The sequence below is a fragment of the Rhinoderma darwinii genome, chromosome 4 (genome assembly GCF_050947455.1).
Source record: "Rhinoderma darwinii isolate aRhiDar2 chromosome 4, aRhiDar2.hap1, whole genome shotgun sequence".
Taxonomy (NCBI): Eukaryota; Metazoa; Chordata; class Amphibia; order Anura; family Rhinodermatidae; genus Rhinoderma; species Rhinoderma darwinii.
Window position 1 is genome coordinate 15,885,076 of NC_134690.1, and position 20,966 is coordinate 15,906,041.

The 20,966-nt window shown below is 41.0% G+C and overlaps 1 protein-coding gene and 1 long non-coding RNA gene across 2 annotated transcripts in view; one reads left to right on the forward strand and one right to left on the reverse strand.

Annotated features, from left to right (window-relative positions):
• Positions 1 to 3,738: 3,738 nt before the first annotated feature.
• LOC142759038 (uncharacterized) lies at positions 3,739 to 13,800 on the reverse strand. The gene is made up of 3 exons (XR_012883045.1): positions 13,145 to 13,800; positions 8,780 to 8,851; positions 3,739 to 4,135 (listed from the first exon to the last, which is right to left on the reverse strand). It is a non-coding gene; the product is annotated as an uncharacterized LOC142759038 (long non-coding RNA).
• Positions 13,801 to 13,870: 70 nt separating this feature from the next.
• Positions 13,871 to 20,966, forward strand: part of EXTL3 (exostosin like glycosyltransferase 3) — a 43,398-nt gene continuing 36,302 nt past the window's right edge. Inside the window, exon 1 of the mRNA XM_075860859.1 lies at positions 13,871 to 13,956. The gene's annotated coding sequence lies outside the window, so the exon portion shown is untranslated. The remainder of the gene's footprint in view (positions 13,957 to 20,966) is intronic.

Genomic DNA, 20,966 nt, shown 5'->3' on the forward strand with positions numbered 1-20,966 from the left:
TCTTATCTGTCAGAAAGGTCGGAAGAGAATAAATCAATCTATTTAGAAGCTAAAACGCTCTTGGACACATACTTAGGCTGGGTTCACACAGAGTTTTTTGACGAGTTTTTTAACGTGGAAACCGTGCCGCAAAACGCGCCAAAAAACGGCCGAAAATGCCTCCCATTGATTTCAATGCGTTTTTTTCCTGCGAGCGGAAAAACCGTCTCGTGGGAAAAAGAAGGGACATGCCCTATCTTTGGGCGTTTATGCCTCTGACCTCCCATTGACATCAATGGGAGGCAGAGTAAGCGTATTTCGCAGCGTTTTATGCCCGAGGCGCAAAATGGCCGCGGGCAAAAAACACAGCGAAAATCGGCGTGCAGGCAGAGGAAAATCTGCCTCAAAATTCCAAACAGAATTTTGAGGCAGATTTTCCTCCTGTAAAAAACTCAGTGTGAACCCAGCCTTACAGAGTCAGGCTAAATGGCACATTGATGCCATAAATAACAAGTATTTCCGCTGGGGCAATCGAATAGGCCGGCAGCTGGCAAAAATTCATAAAACCCGTAGATCCTCATATGAAATACTGAAATTAACCCATCCTACCACTGGGGAGGTCATGTTGATCCCAGACCAAATACAACAAACTTTCAGAGAGTTATTTTTGGAATCCTATAAGCCCACACAATACGACTCGGAGACAACATGGTCTTTTCTATCCTCTCTTACATTGCCCAAACTCTCCCTAATAGATCAACAGCTTCTAGATCGGGAAATCTCGGAAGAGGAGGTACAGAAAGCAATTACTGCCTTACTGAATAATAAAACACCTGGCCCTGATGGCCTCTCCTCAGAATATTACAAACTACTTCTACCCAATCTGATACCTCCCGTAACTAGATTCCTAAACTACATCTACACTAACATCACGCACATACCACCCTCACCATAGATGGATGTAACACATCACCCATTGAGATTCACAGAGGCACACGACAGGGAGGCCCATCATCACCCCTTTTATTTAATCTATCTATAGATCCCCTCCTCAGACACTTCCTCTCATTGACCCCTTATCAGGGAATATGCATCGGCACTACTGAACTGAAACTCTCAGCCTTTGCTGATGATATACTGCTATATATTACCAACCCACGCACCTCCCTTGACACCATACTCCATGACATTGTCAAATATGGTTCCCTGTCGGGCTTCAAAATAAACACATCTATATCAGAAGCACTACTTCTAAAAGGCCCCGCAAACCCGACTTGGGCCCCTGGATATGATTTCCACTGGAATACTACGTACATTACTTACTTAGGTATCCAAATGACTAGATCTCCCAATCTCCTGTACAAGCAGAATGTGGGAGCCTTCATCTCATATCTGGGGACCCAACCCACAGCATGGCAGTGCTTCACACTCTCCTTCCTTGGAAGGGCTAATCTCCTAAAAATGGTATTTCCCAAACTACTATATATTTTTCAATCTCTGCCTTTGTTTTTGAAGCCACGGGAAATCAAGGTCATTATTGGCTTGTTTCGGCGCTTCATATATTCTACAACAGCTCAAAACAAATGGGGGTGTCAATTTTCCGGACATACAACTATATAACCTAGCTGCTCAACTACGTATAGTAGGAGACCGGTTGTAGCAAACCTCTGGTTACACAAACATTACATTAGAAGGACAATTCTTTCCTCATATATCTCTGATTAACCTGTTACATACACCGCATTCGGAACTTCCCAAGGGAACTACGAAAAACCCTTTACTTTACTGTTCACAACATGGAAATCTTGGACCAAGTGAAGACATATACTCTCACTCAATCCGAGATACCCTCTACTCCTACAATTCCTGAAGAATCCTACCTTTCAACATGGCAAGCCACCCCCCATATATAAACTTTGGCATACTGGGGGCCTGGATAGTGTCATAAAATTAGTAGATAAATCCAGGAGGCAAATATATACCTTCAACGAACTAAGGTTGAGATATGACATAGAAGGTCCACATCCGTTCTACTATTTACAAGCCCATAGCTACACTACTAAGATACTGACGGACAGAGATTGCGATGACCCCTTCTTGGCAATGACACCTGCCAGACAACGCTCCCCTAAACAAATAACGACATACTATCGATTACTTTCTCACATACATTCCGGAAATGAATGTATCGGAGTACGGGCTCAATAGAAAGCCTATGAGCCCGTACTCCAATACATCAGTTTTCCGGTGAAAGCCAAACAGACACGAAGTGGCTGAACGCTCAAACGAGCGCTTCTGCCGCTTCATTTGAGCAATTGGTGGGGGTCTCAGTGCACGGACCCCCACCAATCAAAACTTCTGACGTCACTATGACATGTCAGAAGATTGTCAAACGTTTAGTTCCACTTTCAAGTTTCAGCAGAAGAAGTCTTTGTAGAAAACCGATTCTGGTGCAGTGGGTTGAGTAAAGATACATGAAAATAATTGGACATTTTTTAAAGACTGAGGAGGACGGAGTTTGTAAGAGACAGGATTGATTTGTCTCAAAATGACTAAGGACTCAGGACGCGAGGAGCAAACGTAAAACATGGAGTCTTCAGACGAATATGCTTGGACGATAGCCAGATCTTATCTCCAGGAAGAAATTTAGGAGGAATTCTGCGCTTCTTAGGGTATGTGCACACACACTATTTACGTCCGTAATTGACGGACGTATTTCGGCCGCAAGTCCCGGACCGAACACACTGCAGGGAGCCGGGCTCCAAGCATCATACTTATGTATGACGCTAGGAGTCCCTGCCTCGCTGCAGGACAACTCTCCCGTACTGAAAACATGATTACAGTACAGGAGAGTTGTCCTGCAGCGAGGCAGGGACTCCTAGCATCGTACATAAGTATGATGCTAGGAGCCCGGCTCCCTGCACTGTGTTCGGTCCGGGACTTGTGGCCGAAATACGTCCGTCAATTACGGACGTAATTAGTGTGTGTGCACATACCCTTATCTGCGTTTTCTTGAAACGAGCTACTACTTTAGTAATAGCCTATTTGGCTTCCTGCCAATTTCGTAAAAAGTGGGCATGAGAAATATAAGAAGCTGGAACCTCAGAGAATATTGGAACTGGTAGAGGATGTTTCCCATATACCAGTGAACAAGGAAGAACGGTGAAGATTGCGTAGATTCCCCAGTATAATTATTATAGGCAAATAATTGGAAATTGGTCCACTCGTCTTGCAGAGGAGAAACAAAATTCCTGAGAAAGATTTCTAATACCTGGTGGATCCGTTCCACTTGTCTGTTAGAATGAGGTTGATAGGCAGAAGAAGCCCAACTTAGGGCTTGTTCACACCACCGTTGGCTTTCTGTTCCGGGGTTCCGTCTGAGGTTTCCGTCGGGTGAACCCCGCAACAGAAAGTCAAACTGAAACCACAGCTTCCGTTGCGGGGTTCTCCCGATGGAAACCTCAGACGGAACCGCGGAACGGAAAAGCCAACGCTGATGTGAACAGGCCCATAAATGCAAGTAGGTTGCAAAGTGCCGTCTAGAATCTTGAAGTGAACTGTACGCATAGGAAGTCTGTGTCAGTGAATAACGTTTTTGATGAGAGTAGCCATATGTTTAGCTGAAGGGAGATCAGTAACAAGAATGAAGTGCGCCATCTTCGAGGAGAGGTCAACCATGACCCAAATCACTGTACAGCCAGAAGAAGAGGGCAGATCTGTAATAAAATCCATAGCTGTATGAGTCGAAGGCGAATCAGGTAGGTGGATAACTTTATTTTGAGCACAGACAGTACATGCAGCGACATAATCTTTAATGTCCCGGGACAGAGGAGGCCACCAGTAAGGACATGACACTAGATCTAGTGTTTTCCAGATGCGAGGATGTCCACAGAACTTGGAAAAATTACCCCAATGGAGAATTTGTTTTCGTAGACTAGGAGGAATGAACTCTTTCCGGGAGGAACGTTGATCATTCAGCAGATGCCTCAGATAAAATTCGATTGGGGTCAATGATAAATTGAGGTTAAGGATCTTGATCATCAGAGACAAATGAAAGAGATAAGGCGTCAGCCTTCACGTGATAATAGAGGAAGAAGTTAAATTCTGAGAAGAACAAGGCCCAGCGTTGTTGACGAGGGTGTAGACGATGTGCCGTCTGTAGATACAATACGTTTTTGTTGTCAGTATAAATAGTGATTGGATGATGTGCTGCTTCCAGTAAACATTTAATAGTTAAAATTTTGCGGTCTCCGATGCCATAATTTTTCTCGGCAGGAGAGAAGGCCTTGGGAAAAATACAGGTTTTTCCATTATCTTTTTTCTAAGATAGGACTGCGCCTACTCCTACAGATGAAGCCTCCACTTCTAAGATGAATGGTTTACTTGGATCTGGTTTATGTAGCACTGAGGCTGAGGAGAAGGCCTGTTTGAGTTTGAGAAATGCTGATTCAGCATCAGGTGACCAAATTTTCGCATTGACCCCCTTTTTGGTTAGGGCTGGGATGGGTGCAACTAGTGAAAAGAAATTAGGTCTAAACTGTCGATAGTAGTTGGAAAATCCCAAGAAAGGTTTAATTGCTTAGAGTCCTTGGGGATGTGGCCATTTAAAGGCTACCTAAACTTTTAAAAAACTTTTGACATGTCATAGTGACAGTGTCACAAGTTTTGATCGGTGGGGGTACGAGAACTGAGACTCCCACCGATCGCTAAAACAAAGTGGCAGAAGTGCTCGGGTGAGCGCTGTGCCACTTCGGTTCTGATTGGCTTTCCTCGGAAAGCCGAGCGAGTGGTGTACGGGCTCATAGACTTTCTATTGAGCCCGTGCACCGATCTGAAGAAAGTCGGTCAGACCATAGGTTTCCGTTTCCATCACCGTTGATTCCAATGGTGATGGATCCGGTGCCAACGGTTTCCGTTTGTCTCAGCTGTGCAAGGGTTGCGTCGTTTTGACGGAATGAGTAGCGCAGTCGACTATGGTATTGATTCCGTCAAAACAACGGAACCCTTGCACAGCTGAGACAAACGGAAACCATTGGCACCGGATCTGTCACCATTGAAATCAATGGTGATGGAAACAGAATGGTTTCAGTTTGTGTCAGTCAGAGCTCCATTCTGACCGAAAGCTCAGATGGAACGTCAGAATAGAGCCCTAACGGATATGTGAATAAAGCCTTACTGTAGATCAGGGGTCTCAAGCACGCGGGCCGCGGGCCGCATGCGGCCCCTGGGGGCTGTCATCTGCGGCCCGCGAGACACAGACTCTGCTCCGGGACTCCGGAATTCCCTGACATCACTGACCACATATGGACAGCGATGTCTGGGGCTTCCCCAGAGCCGGAGTCCCGGGCAGAGCGCTAGTACGGGCTCTGCTCCGGGACTCTGCGGAATTCCCTGACATCGCTGTCCATATATGGACAGTGTGTCAGGGTCTTCCCCAGAGCGGAGTCCCGGGCAGAGCGCTAGTACAGGCTCTGCTCCGGGACTCTTTGGAATTCCCTGACATTGCTGTCCATATATGGACAGTGTGTCAGTGTCTTCCCCAGAGCGGAGACCCGGGCATAGCGCTAGTATCGGCTCTGCCTCGGGACTCTGTGGAATTCCCTGACATCGCTGTCCATATATGGACAGTGTTGCCAGGGTCTTCCCCAGAGTGGAGTCCCGGGCAGAGTGCTAGTATAGGCTCTGCTCCGGGACTCTGTGGGATCTTCTGACATCGCTGTCCATATATTGCTAGTATAGGCTCTGCTCTGGGACTCTGGGGAAGCCTCTGACATCGCTGTCCATACATCGACAGTGATGTCAGGGGCTTCCCAAGAGCAGGAGTCCCAGTGATGTCAGGAGCACAGCTGGAGTCCCAGGAAGAGCCTACTAGCGCTCTGCCCAGGACTCCAGCTCTGGGGTTGCACCTGACATCCATGTCCATATATGGATAGTGATGTCAGGAGCAGAACTGGAATCCCAGGCAGAGTGCTAGAAGCGGCTCTGCTCTGGGACTCCAGCTCTGGGTTAGCCCCTGGCATCACTGTCCATATATGGACACTGATGTTAATGGCTTCCCTAGAGTTCCGGCGCAGTGCCTATACTAGTGCTCTGCTCCGGGACTCCTGTTTTGGGGTTGCCCCTGATATCACATTCCGGTCCGGGAGGATCCCCTGACGTCACTGTGTATAGACAGTGACGTCAGGGGCTCCAACAGTAGAGGAATCCCCAGCCAAAGCGTCGGCAACGCTCTGGCTGCGGATTCCACTCCTAGAGGTAGCCCCAATGGAGCTCTCTACTTGGGGTGTGTGTGCCATTATCTGCAGAGGGCACCGTGGCATTATCTACAGAAGGCACTGAGGAATTATCTGCAGAGGGCACTGTGGCAGCATCTACAGAGGGCACTGTGGCAGCATCTACAGAGGGCTCTGTGGCATCATCTACAGAGGGCACTGTGGCAGCATCTACAGATGGCACTGTGGCATCATCTACAGAGGGTTCTGTGGCAGCATCTACAGAGGGTACTGTGGCAGCATCTACAGAGGGCACTGTGGCAACATCTACAGAGGGCGCTTTGGCAGCATCTACAGAGGGCACTGTGGCATCATCTACAGAGGGCACTGTGGCAGCATCTACAGAGGGCACTGTGGCCCTATATAAACAGGGGCTGCCCAATCTTGACATGTGTGTCTGCCAAACACTGCTAACTGAGCCGCCGGACTGCATTTAGCGACACTTAAACTGGAAAACTGGATTGTTGAAATAAGCGCGTGGAGGAATATCTCAAATTTTAAACCTAGCGCCATTATTATAGTAATGTAGTATTATAGTAATGTAGTATTGTTATAGTAATATAGTATTAGAGTAATGTAGTATTATAGTAATGTAGTATTGTTATAGTAATGTAGTATTATTATAGTAATGTAGTATTATTATAGTAATGTAGTATTATTATAGTAATGTAGTATTATAGTAATGTAGTATTGTTATAGTAATGTAGTATTGTTATAGTAATGTAGTATTAGAGTAATGTAGTATTATAGTAATGTAGTATTATTATAGTAATGTAGTGTTATAGTAATGTAGTATTATAGTAATGTAGTATTATAGTAATGTAGTATTATAGTAATGTAGTATTGTTATAGTAATGTAGTATTGTTATAGTAATGTAGTATTATTATAGTAATGTAGTATTGTTATAGTAATGTAGTATTGTTATAGTAATGTAGTATTATAGTAATGTAGTATTATTCTAGTAATGTAGTATTATTATAGTAATGTAGTATTAGAGTAATGTAGTATTATAGTAATGTAGTATTATTATAGTAATGTAGTATTGTTATAGTAATGTAGTATTGTTATAGTAATGCAGTATTATAGTAATGTAGTATTATTATAGTAATGTAGTATTAGAGTAATGTAGTATTATAGTAATGTAGTATTATTCTAGTAATGTAGTATTATTATAGTAATGTAGTATTATTATAGTAATGTAGTATTAGAGTAATGTAGTATTATAGTAATGTAGTCTTATAGTAATGTAGTATTATTCTAGTAATGTAGTATTATTATAGTAATGTAGTATTATTATAGTAATGTAGTATTATTATAGTAATGTAGTATTATTATAGTAGTGTAGTATTGTTATAGTAATGTAGTAGTATTATAGTAATGTAGTATTATAGTAATGTAGTATTATAGTAATGTAGTATTATTATAGTAATGTAGTATTAGAGTAATGTAGTATTATAGTAATGTAGTATTATTCTAGTAATGTAGTATTATTATAGTAATGTAGTATTATTATAGTAATGTAGTATTAGAGTAATGTAGTATTATAGTAATGTAGTCTTATAGTAATGTAGTATTATTCTAGTAATGTAGTATTATTATAGTAATGTAGTATTATTATAGTAATGTAGTATTATTATAGTAATGTAGTATTATTATAGTAGTGTAGTATTGTTATAGTAATGTAGTAGTATTATAGTAATGTAGTATTGTTATAGTAATGTAGTATTGTTATAGTAATGTAGTATTATTATAGTAATGTAGTATTATTATAGTAATGTAGTGTTATAGTAATGTAGTATTATAGTAATGTAGTGTTATAGTAATATAGTATTATTATAGTAATGTAGTATTATAGTAATGTAGTATTATAGTAATGTAGTATTATAGTAATGTAGTATTATAGTAATGTAGTATTATTATAGTAATGTAGTATTGTTATAGTAATGTAGTATTATAGTAATGTAGTATTATTATAGTAATGTAGTATTTTTATAGTAATGTAGTATTGTTATAGTAATGTAGTATTGTTATAGTAATGTAGTATTATAGTAATGTAGTGTTATAGTAATATAGTATTATTATAGTAATGTAGTATTATAGTAATGTAGTATTGTTATAGTAATGTAGTATTATTATAGTAATGTAGTATTATTATAGTAATGTAATATTGTTATAGTAATGTAGTATTATAGTAATGTAGTATTATAGTAATGTAGTATTATAGTAATGTAGTATTATTATAGTAATGTAGTATTGTTATAGTAATGTAGTATTATAGTAATGTAGTATTATAGTAATGTAGTATTATTATAGTAATGTAGTATTGTTATAGTAATGTAGTATTATAGTAATGTAGTATTATTATAGTAATGTAGTATTTTTATAGTAATGTAGTATTGTTATAGTAATGTAGTATTGTTATAGTAGATCATATAACTAAATGATTAACAATAATTTAGTATTGTATCAAATTTGAAAGTAATGCGGCCCGTCAACTTCATATTTTTTCTATATGTGGCCCACCTACCCGGCCGAGTTTGAGACCCCTGCCTTAGATGTTGCAGAACCAGACATATTTGCTCGTGATGGGAATAGAGATCTGTGGAGAAAACAAGAATATCATCCAAAGAAACCACCCCACAGCTGTATAAAAGGTCACGGAAAATGTCCTATAAATAATTCTTGAAAGACAGCAGGAGCATTACTAAGGTCAAAGGGCGTAACCAGATACTCACAGTGTCCATCGCATGTTAAATGCGGTTTTCCACTCATCTCCTTCACGGATACGGAACAAGTGTAGGCACCCCGTAAATCTAACAGCAAATATTTGGGCCCTTATAAATCTGTACAAAGCCTTAAGGGTTTTCCTTTATATATAGCGACATAGCTTCAGTCTCATGGATAGACAAAAGGGTATACCCAACCCCAAGGAGGAGTAGAATTTGGCAAAAAGTCAATGGCACAATCGTAAAATCTATGTGGTGGAGGAGTCTCTGCTTGACGTTTGCAGAATACATTGGAATAACTGGCGTACGGTTAGGTAGGCCGTCCAGAACTGATTCCGTAGGTAGGAGCCTTGGCGGGTGGATGACGGGCAGACATTGTTGATGACAGGTGTCACCCCATCGGGCTATCTGACCAGAAGAATGTTTTTGATACCAAGGCAGAGCCAGAAGGAGAGGACTGATGGAATATCTCAGCACATAGGATGAAATAATTTCATGGTGAAGTGCTCCCACTTGCATAGAGATCGGTTTGGTGACTTGGTGGACAATCTCAGATAATAATTTTCCATCCACAGAAGAAATTGAATGATTGAAGTACTGGAATTTGATAACAAGTAACCTGGGATTGGCAGAGAAAATTCCCTGTAGAGGCAAAATCCAGAACTGCTGGTACAGTGAAGCAAACTCCAGCAGTGGACAAACTGACAGGTTTAGTCATACGTTGAGAGGCAGACTTACTGCCTAGAGTAACCTCTCCAACTTGCCCATAGCGTTGGAGTTTCCCAGTCTCACCGGACAATTATTTAGGAAGTGTGTCTTTCCGCCACAGTACAGACTGTAACGGCTGCAGTCGCGGACCGCCGCCATTCCCCACCGTCGGACGGCCTCGAACGCAGCCTCCTGCCAGCAACTCCCTGCCCTGGACTGTCTTCTAAGGTGCACGCGCTCGTCCCCGGCCTTAAAGGGCCAGCATGTGCAAACTAAAAGTTCCCTAACCAAACCCCAGATCACCCTGGACTATAAAAAGGGCTCCGCCCTTCCATTCCTTGCCTGAGCGTTGTTGTTGTATTCCCATGTTAGTCTTGAAAATTGTCCCTTAGATGTTATACTGCTTCCAGTGTTGCCTGTATCCGGTAACTGTGCTTGTTCCTGAGTTACTTCTAGTGTTGGAGTCGTGTTGTCATCTGCCTCGTTCCGTGTCATCCGCCACGTCTGGTGTCATCTGCCACGTCTAGCGTCATCTGCCACATCAAGCTTCATCCGTGCCAAAGCCTCTGCTACACTCCGTGTCTGCCTGGACTCTTACAGATACTCCTGCACTAAAGACTTTGCATAGACTTTATATAGACTGTTGCTTGGCCAGCTGCCACTCCGCTATGGCGGAGCAGCCTAGAGGTTCCACATACCCCAGGATCGGGACACAGACACAGGTTATTAGTGCATTTTCTCAGACGTTCTTCAGCAGAAAGTTTAATTCTCTCATCCGCATGGGTTCGTCTGGAGGAGCTGAGGTGGAGGCAAGAAGAGGTCTCTGAAAAGAAGATGCCAGTCGCGGTGCCCGACGGGCACGTTCCATCTCACGTTGCCTCTCACAGAAGTGGCCAATGAACTAAAATCTTCCAAAGTAGTAGGAAGATCCCGGCCTGCCAATTCGTCCTTGATGCGACCTGCCAGACGTTCCCAGAAGCTGAACTGGAACGGCTGCAAAGAAGGGCGACCAAGGTAATTAGGGGAATGGGTGGATTGCAGAACCAAGAAAGGTTATCAAACTTGGGGCTATTCAGTTTAGAAAGAAGACGGCTTAGGGACGATCTAATTACAATGTACAAATATATAATTGGACAATACAGAGATCTTTCTAATAATCTTTTTACACAAAGGACTGTAACAAGGACATGGGACCATCCTCTATGTCTAGAGGAAAGAAGTTTTCACCATAATCACAGGCAGGGATTCTTTACTGTAAGAGTAGTGAGACCATGGAACTCTCTGCCACAGGATGTCGTGGTGGTTAATTCTTTGAACAAGTTCATGAAGGGCCTTGATGCTTTTCTTGAAAAATATAATATAAAGGTTATAAGTACTATATTCTGGGGATTGATCCAGGGTTTTTCTTCTGATCGCCATATTTGGGGTCGTAGAGGAATTTTTCCCCTAATAAAGCAATTGGCATCAACCTCATGGGGGGCTTTTGCCTTCCTCTGAATCAAAATGGTAGGATTATAGGTTGAATTTGATGGACCTGTGTCTTTTGTTTTTCAACCTTATCAACTGTGTAACTATTAAGTTCTGTTGCGAAACTGCATTGCACATTGCCCAATAGGAGAGAAGCCTGGACGAAGTTGACGAGGCCGCAGAGGATTCCCGACCAGGTTCTTCAAACACCTTTTAAAAAGTTGCAAGGAAGGCTTGAATATTGTTCATGATGGGATCGTTCCGTTCCCATAGAGGAGATGCCCGGGCCAGCGCCTCACCAGACGGCAAAGACGGGATATCGGCTACTTTAGCCCGGTGTTAAGCAAATTGATGCCCCATCACCTCAAAATGGATCGTGCATTTAAGGAACTTCTACAGGAGTTTCCGTCATCGTGTGGAGGAGATAAATGCAATCCTGGACCACATGCAGCCGCTAAAGCTGGTGACGTGGGCGCCACAAGTGATGCGGGAGCTGATATGGCATTCAAACGAGACGTTCTGAAAAATTATACAACTTTCCTATATACTTTGTGTTTCAATTCTTTACCATTTTCAAGATCTCTGCTTACTGACAGTGAACGTGGTCTTGGCGAACTCATTGCCAGGATAGTTCCTGAGCCGGGTCTGAGTAACATCAGCGGGGTCCACGGCCAGAGCAACTGTTACAGAGCCCGTGGGATTTTCTGTCACGGAGACAGCCAAGAGCGATGTAAATCAACCGAGTCACCAAGGGATTTGACTTGGGGCTAAACCGGGGAGCGGAGTGGAAGGGAACCCGTGGTCTTCGCCCTTTAACCTTTGTACAGGGATCTGGACTTCGCTGCAGGGGGACCCCAGGTCATTACCGCCAGTGTAGTCTCCCTTGGTGACAGCCAACATAACAAGTGTAGTGACTATAGCGTGGTCAAGTATGGCCAAGGGTCAGGGTAGGTAGCAGAGGTTCATCGCGGGTAAGGCTTTGTTCACACGGCGCTTAAAAAAAACGACTGGAAAACGTGTAAAATACGCTAGCGTTTTTGTAAAGCGCTTTTTAAAATACAGCCGTTTTTCTCGCGTTTTCTTATGCATTTTGTGTGCGTTTTTTTTTGGTGCACAATTAGGACTCCCATTGACTATGGGAATTAGGCGCGTTTTTGTCGCATTTTACACGACAAAGAACTGACCTGACACTTCTTTTTTTACACGACGCGTTTTTTAAACAGGCGTGCGTAAAAAACTCGCTAACAATGAGCTTTTCCATTGATGTCAATAGGAGGCTCAAATCATGCGTTTTTATGCGTTTTTCACTGTGTGAAACGCGTCCAAAACACCTTGAATACACTCCATGTAAACAGGGCCTAACAAGGCAAAAGGTCGGGCCGGACGGCGGGCTTGGATGTTCAAGGTACAGGCTTGAGACTGAGCAAAATGGTGGGGAGAGGTAAGTAAAATGCAGAGAGCGGGGGCATTACATTCGGCCATGGAAACCCATGCCATGAAGCACCCGGGCAGTGTTTGTGCGGATGTTAATACCAGAGGAGGTCTGTACTCTGCAGTTATTGAGTCAGCGGAGCGTTGGTGACTTTTCTGCACTTGCTCCTCAGCACTCGGCGCCCCCGCTCTGTAACATTACGTGGTCTGCACTTCGTGGCTGAGTTGCGGCGGTTCCTTCCACTTTACAATAATATAACTCACAGGTGACGGTGGAAAATCTAGGAGGGAAGACATTTCCGGAACTGACGTGTTACAACGGTGGCGTCCTATTACAGGACCTCGCTGGAGGTCGGTGATCTCTTTACAACAACCCATTCTATCGATAACGTCTTAAAAGTGACTGCAGGGCGAGGGGCTGGATGTTGATTACGAGGGGGGCAAATACTTTACTCCATATAGTGCAATTCCTCCGACAGACAGACTTTCTATCTCTCTCTTCGCGCTCTCTTCAGTAAGATCCCACTCAGCTCCAAAACCGTACCCCCCCCCCTTCTCACCAGAACTAACGGTGCGCACCACTTCCTCTTCAGGTCTCCTCTGCAGACCGATCCGCCTACTTCGGCTGTAGAAGTGCGTAAAAAAGTTCACTTTTGCAGAATACCCCCTTACAGGCTCTGAATTTAGGGTGTGTTTTTGTTTAGGGGTCTGTATTTATGTTGGGGTGTAATGAAGGGGCTCACAAATACCTTAGTTTGGGCTTGTGCTCTATATAAATGACATATAAAGGGCATACGTGAATAAAGTGTGGCGCGCCGCCTTATACATCACTTTCCCGTATCGCCCTGATAAGTATGGCTATAGGCGTGATGTAATATTTCTATTTTGGTGGCAGCGTCTCCGTATATAATTAGGTCAGTTCTTTTGAATTTGAAAACAAAGGGTTAAACTTTACAAGATAATAACTGCGACATTTTGCGGCCTCCATGACCGCGGGGCACACAGGAAGTCTACGTTCTTTATTGTCCCATACGCTCCCACAAGCGTATAAAGGGTTAAAGGTTCTCCATCACCATGACAACGCTAAATGCGGCCGCCAGGGGGAGCTGTGCGTTAAGAGCCGGTCCCTGGCTGGGCTTTATCTCTGAACTGACGCGCACGGAGGTGGGCGTGTCAGAGCGCGTCGGCACAGCGATGGGTGGGGCTGTGCTTAGGGTACAGTGCGGTGGGAGGGGCAAAGGACGACGTGAACGGAGGTGGGCGGGGCTGAGGGCGGCGTGTTCGCGCTGCAATCTCGCGAGATTTGGGAGCTCGGCGGTATGTTCTCGGACAGGCAGCGGTGTACAGTGTGAGGCGGAGACACCGGGCGGCGGTAAGAGGGGAATGAGGGGGAGGTGTGTAATATACCCGGCCCGTCACCGTGTATTACACATTTATGTATCATCCCATCTAATATACACACCGTGCTGTGCACTCATACCTGTATATACTGCCCTCCTATATCATATGCTACACACTGTACTATCATATACACCCTGCCCTCCTATATCATGCATACACTGCCCTCCTATATCATGTATACACTGCCCTCCTATATCATATACTACACACTGTACTATCATATATACTGCCCTCCTATATCATATACTACACACTGTACTATCATATACACTGCCCTCCTATATCATATACTACACACTGTACTATCATATATACTGCCCTCCTATATCATATACTACACACTGTACTATCATATATACTGCCCTCCTATATCATATACTACACACTGTACTATCATATATACTGCCCTCCTATATCATATACTACACACTGTACTATCATATATACTGCCCTCCTATATCATATACTACACACTGTACTATCATATATACTGCCCTCCTATATCATATACTACACACTGTACTATCATATACACTGCCCTCCTATATCATATACTACACACTGTACTATCATATACACTGCCCTCCTATATCATATACTACACACTGTACTATCATATACACTGCCCTCTTATATCATGTACTACACACTGTACTATCATATATACTGCCCTCCTATATCATATACTACACACTGTACTATCATATACACTGCCCTCCTATATCATATACTACACACTGTACTATCATATATACTGCCCTCCTATATCATATACTACACACTGTACTATCATATATACTGCCCTCCTATATCATATACTACACACTGTACTATCATATATACTGCCCTCCTATATCATATACTACACACTGTACTATCATATATACTGCCCTCCTATATCATATACTACACACTGTACTATCATATATACTGCCCTCCTATATCATATACTACACACTGTACTATCATATACACTGCCCTCCTATATCATATACTACACACTGTACTATCATATACACTGCCCTCCTATATCATATACTACACACTGTACTATCATATACACTGCCCTCCTATATCATATACTACACACTGTACTATCATATATATACTGCCCTCCTATATCATATACTACACACTGTACTATCATATATACTGCCCTCCTATATCATATACTACACACTGTACTATCATATATACTGCCCTCCTATATCATATACTACACACTGTACTATCATATACACTGCCCTCCTATATCATATACTACACACTGTACTATCATACACTGCCCTCCTATATCATATACTACACACTGTACTATCATATATACTGCCCTCCTATATCATATACTACACACTGTACTATCATATATACTGCCCTCCTATATCATATACTACACTGTACTATCATATACACTGCCCTCCTATATCATATACTACACACTGTACTATCATATATACTGCCCTCCTATATCATATACTACACACTGTACTATCATATATACTGCCCTCCTATATCATGTATACACTGTACTATCGTATATACTGCCCTCCTATATCATATACTACACACTGTACTATCATATATACTGCCCTCCTATATCATATACTACACACTGTACTATCATATATACTGCCCTCCTATATCATATACTACACACTGTACTATCATATATACTGCCCTCCTATATCATATACTACACACTGTACTATCATATACACTGCCCTCCTATATCATATACTACACACTGTACTATCATATATACTGCCCTCCTATATCATATACTACACACTGTACTATCATATATACTGCCCTCCTATATCATATGCTACACACTGTACTATCATATATACTGCCCTCCTATATCATATACTACACACTGTACTATCATATATACTGCCCTCCTATATCATATACTACACACTGTACTATCATATATACTGCCCTCCTATATCATATACTACACACTGTACTATCATACACTGCCCTCCTATATCATATGCTACACACTGTACTATCATACACTGCCCTCCTATATCATATACTACACACTGTACTATCATATATACTGCCCTCCTATATCATATACTACACACTGTACTATCATATACACTGCCCTCCTATATCATATACTACACACTGTACTATCATATATACTGCCCTCCTATATCATATGCTACACACTGTACTATCATATACACTGCCCTCCTATATCATGTACTACACACTGTACTATCATATATACTGCCCTCCTATATCATAGACTACACACTGTACTATCATATATACTGCCCTCCTATATCATATACTACACACTGTACTATCATATATACTGCCCTCCTATATCATGTACTTCACACTGTACTATCATATACACTGCCCTCCTATATCATATACTACACACTGTACTATCATATACACTGCCCTCCTATATCATATACTACACACTGTACTATCATATATACTGCCCTCCTATATCATATACTACACACTGTACTATCATATATACTGCCCTCCTATATCATATACTACACACTGTACTATCATATATACTGCCCTCCTATATCATATACTACACACTGTACTATCATATACACTGCCCTCCTATATCATACTACACACTGTACTATCATATACACTGCCCTCCTATATCATATACTACACACTGTACTATCATATATACTGCCCTCCTATATCATATACTACACACTGTACTATCATATATACTGCCCTCCTATATCATATACTACACACTACTATCATATATACTGCCCTCCTATATCATATACTACACACTGTACTATCATATATACTGCCCTCCTATATCATATACTACACACTGTACTATCATATATACTGCCCTCCTATATCATATACTACACACTGTACTATCATATATACTGCCCTCCTATATCATATACTACACACTGTACTATCATATACACTGCCCTCCTATATCATATGCTACACACTGTACTATCATATATACTACCCTCCTATATCATATACTACACACTGTACTATCATATACACTGCCCTCCTATATCATATACTACACACTGTACTATCATATATACTGCCCTCCTATATCATATACTACACACTGTACTATCATATATACTGCCCTCCTATATCATATGCTACACACTGTACTATCATATACACTGCCCTCCTATATCATATACTACACACTGTACTATCATATATACTGCCCTCCTATATCATATACTACACACTGTACTATCATATATACTGCCCTCCTATATCATATACTACACACTGTACTATCATATATACTGCCCTCCTATATCATATACTACACACTGTACTATCATATACACTGCCCTCCTATATCATATATACACTGTACTATCATATACACTGCCCTCCTATATCATATGCTACACACTGTACTATCATATATATACTGCCCTCCTATATCATATGCTACACACTGTACTATCATAAATACTGCCCTCCTATATCATATACTACACACTGTACTATCATATACACTGCCCTCCTATATCATATACTACACACTGTACTATCATATACACTGCCCTCCTATATCATATACTACACACTGTACTATCATATATACTGCCCTCCTATATCATATACTACACACTGTACTATCATATATACTGCCCTCCTATATCATATACTACACACTGTACTATCATATACACTGCCCTCCTATATCATATATACACTGTACTATCATATACACTGCCCTCCTATATCATATACTACACACTGTACTATCATATATATACTGCCCTCCTATATCATATGCTACACACTGTACTATCATAAATACTGCCCTCCTATATCATATACTACACACTGTACTATCATATACACTGCCCTCCTATATCATATACTACACACTGTACTATCATATACACTGCCCTCCTATATCATATACTACACACTGTACTATCATATATACTGCCCTCCTATATCATATACTACACACTGTACTATCATATATACTGCCCTCCTATATCATATACTACACACTGTACTATCATATATACTGCCCTCCTATATCATATACTACACACTGTACTATCATATATACTGCCCTCCTATATCATATGCTACACACTGTACTATCATATACACTGCCCTCCTATATCATATACTACACACTGTACTATCATATATACTGCCCTCCTATATCATATACTACACACTGTACTATCATATATACTGCCCTCCTATATCATAACTACACACTGTACTATCATATATACTGCCCTCCTATATCATATACTACACACTGTACTATCATATATACTGCCCTCCTATATCATATGCTACACACTGTACTATCATATACACTGCCCTCCTATATCATATACTACACACTGCACTATCATATATACTGCCCTCCTATATCATATACTACACACTGTACTATCATATATACTGCCCTCCTATATCATATACTACACACTGTACTATCATATACACTGCCCTCCTATATCATATACTACACACTGTACTATCATATATACTGCCCTCCTATATCATATACTACACACTGTACTATCATATATACTGCCCTCCTATATCATATGCTACACACTGTACTATCATATATACTGCCCTCCTATATCATATACTACACACTGTACTATCATATATACTGCCCTCCTATATCATATGCTACACACTGTACTATCATATATATACTGCCCTCCTATATCATATACTACACACTGTACTATCATACACTGCCCTCCTATATCATATACTACACACTGTACTATCATATATACTGCCCTCCTATATCATATACTACACACTGTACTATCATATACACTGCCCTCCTATATCATATGCTACACACTGTACTATCATACACTGCCCTCCTATATCATATACTACACACTGTACTATCCTATATACTGCCCTCCTATATCATATACTAAACACTGTACTATCATATACACTGCCCTCCTATATCATATACTACACACTGTACTATCATATATACTGCCCTCCTATATCATATACTACACACTGTACTATCATATACACTGCCCTCCTATATCATATGCTACACACTGTACTATCATATACACTGCCCTCCTATATCATATACTACACACTGTACTATCATATACACTGCCCTCCTATATCATATGCTACACACTGTACTATCATATATATACTGCCCTCCTATATCATATACTACACACTGTACTATCATATATACTGCCCTCCTATATCATATACTACACACTGTACTATCATATATACTGCCCTCCTATATCATATGCTACACACTGTACTATCATATATATACTGCCCTCCTATATCATATACTACACACTGTACTATCATATACACTGCCCTCCTATATCATATGCTACACACTGTACTATCATATACACTGCCCTCCTATATCATATACTACACACTGTACTATCATATACACTGCCCTCCTATATCATATGCTACACACTGTACTATCATATATATACTGCCCTCCTATATCATATACTACACACTGTACTATCATATATACTGCCCTCCTATATCATATACTACACACTGTACTATCATATATACTGCCCTCCTATATCATATGCTACACACTGTACTATCATATACACTGCCCTCCTATATCATATACTACACACTGTACTATCATATACACTGCCCTCCTATATCATATACTACACACTGTACTATCATATATACTGCCCTCCTATATCATATACTACACACTGTACTATCATATATACTGCCCTCCTATATCATATACTACACACTGTACTATCATATATACTGCCCTCCTATATCATATACTACACACTGTACTATCATATATACTGCCCTCCTATATCATATACTACACACTGTACTATCATATACACTGCCCTCCTATATCATATACTACACACTGTACTATCATATACACTGCCCTCCTATATCATATACTACACACTGTACTATCATACACTGCCCTCCTATATCATATACTACACACTGTACTATCGTATATACTGCCCTCCTATATCATATACTACACACTGTACTATCGTATATACTGCCCTCCTATATCATATACTACACACTGTACTATCGTATACACTGCCCTCCTATATCATATACTACACACTGTACTATCATATATACTGCCATCCTATATCATATACTACACACTGTACTATCATATATACTGCCCTCCTATATCATAACTACACACTGTACTATCATATATACTGCCCTCCTATATCATATACTACACACTGTACTATCATATATACTGCCCTCCTATATCATATACTACACACTGTACTATCATATATACTGCCCTCCTATATCATAACTATACACTGTACTATCATATACACTGCCCTCCTATATCATATATACACTGTGCTATCGTATATACTGCCCTCCCATATCATATACTACACACTGTACTGTCATATATATACTGCCCTCCTATATCATATACTACACACTGTACTATCATATATACTGCCCTCCTATATCATATACTACACACTGTACTATCATACACTGCCCTCCTATATCATATACTACACACTGTACTATCATATATACTGCCCTCCTATATCATAACTACACACTGTACTGTCATATATACTGCCCTCCTATATCATATATACACTGTACTATCGTATATACTGCCCTCCTATATCATATACTACACACTGTACTATCATATACACTGCCCTCCTATATCATATATACACTGTACTATCGTATATACTGCCCTCCTATATCATATACTACACACTGTACTGTCATATATACTGCCCTCCTATATCATATACTACACACTGTACTATCATATATACTGCCCTCCTATATCATATACTACACACTGTACTATCATACACTGCCCTCCTATATCATATACTACACACTGTACTATCATATACACTGCCCTCCTATATCATAACTACACACTGTACTATCATATATACTGCCCTC